At 39.0% G+C, this 1529-nt stretch overlaps 1 long non-coding RNA gene across 1 annotated transcript; it reads left to right on the top strand.

The window, feature by feature from the left end:
• Positions 1 to 79: 79 nt before the first annotated feature.
• On the top strand, positions 80 to 1321 carry LOC135221537 (uncharacterized). Its single transcript, XR_010316012.1, has 3 exons — positions 80 to 204; positions 484 to 613; positions 1003 to 1321. It is a non-coding gene; the product is annotated as an uncharacterized LOC135221537 (long non-coding RNA).
• The last annotated feature ends 208 nt before the right edge of the window (positions 1322 to 1529 follow it).

Genomic DNA, 1529 nt, shown 5'->3' with positions numbered 1-1529 from the left:
CAAGGAACAATCAAAAGCTCTCTTCCCGATTCTCGCCAAGGAGAATCGAGCGGCCGTTCTTGCATAGCGACTCCCTTAGCGGCTGCCCATGGAGCTGATCTTCCTTGGCAAACGATGACTGCCCTCCTCGGATGTAGTTTGGCTATGGGCAACAAACGTCGCACGTTTTACTTGTGACAGCTCGGTATTCAGTGGTAGTTTAAGGTTTGTCTTTTGAGTAATATTTGATTTATTATTTATATTTAATATTTTGACAGCTCGGCTTTCAGTGCTAGTTGTGTTTAGATTAGGAGGGTGTTTTACGCCAATTTCATTTTGAACCAAGTTTGTTTGGATATGTATTATTCCTGATTTGGTTGGAGTTTTTAGAATTATAGTGACTTATTTGTACATCTTGTAATTAGATGTTGTAACACTTCTTGTAGAATTTAGTTTTACACTAAGCTAAATAAAGGAGCATAGTTGACTTAATTCTTATTTCAGGTGCGTTCGTGAGTGCGCGTTTACGATGGGTAGTCTTTGTCAGTGATGGGTATTCAAGCTATTGAATTGATCATCCGTGTGGACGATGTTATCTTGACCGATAGGTAAATAGTGAAGATAGAAATAAACGGTGAGTTTTACTGTTTTATTTCTTTGCAAGAACTAAATTTAATCCTCCACCCTTGTAGGGGCGGTGCCCCTTTAGGGGTGGAGGTACTCCCTTGAACCAGTTATGGTAGGATTTAAGTCCTGCCATAATTGGTTCCTGGGAGGAAAATGTAGTTGGAAGAAACCATCATCAACGCACCTAATGTGTTTACATTTAGTTGGACAGGTTTTTCTTTTGCTTGTAGCCTGTGCGTTAAATTTCAGTTAGCACATTTATAGTAAATTATTTTTAATAAGTATTAAATTATCTTTAATCAGTACTATACAACGAAGTAGTAAAGTTCCAGAAAAAATAGCTTTCATATTTTTATTCATAGTCGACATCACCTTGAACCCCTTATATCATTTCAGGCTGATCGCCAAATTAGGTGTGGCCTGGTGAATTAATCGAAAGGAAAACCTCAAGTCATGAGTTAGTTTTATGAACTACAGCTATGAAAATGAAATGTAAGTTACTATAGTCGTCCAGAATTCGTGGAAGGTAATATTTTTTAAACTTAAAATCTTGATTTAGCTAAACATGCGCATTTGAATTACGTTCAGTAGCAACTTGGCTTGTCTGGGGCTTTTTTTTTGTGGTAGATCTGGGTACCTATCCGCGGCGGCCTAGACTATGGCAGTTGCGGTTTTTCTACGCAGTTTTACCTACTGAACAAGAATTTTAAGTAATATTTATTCGGACGACTGTAATTACCCCCAGGGGCCGTACTAAACACTGCGAAATACATTAGACGCCCCAATCCCTAGTGAATATCGTATCCGCTGTTACGTTTCTTGCAGGGTAATTCTAAAGAATAGTTCTGCACGAACTGCAAGGAACGTAACCGTGGATACGACATCCACTAGGGATTGGGGCGTCCAATGTATTTCGCCGTTTT

The sequence above is a fragment of the Macrobrachium nipponense genome, chromosome 2 (genome assembly GCF_015104395.2).
Source record: "Macrobrachium nipponense isolate FS-2020 chromosome 2, ASM1510439v2, whole genome shotgun sequence".
Taxonomy (NCBI): Eukaryota; Metazoa; Arthropoda; class Malacostraca; order Decapoda; family Palaemonidae; genus Macrobrachium; species Macrobrachium nipponense.
The sequence above is the reverse complement of the archived record's forward strand: the minus strand, read 5'-3'. Positions and strand labels throughout refer to the sequence as shown.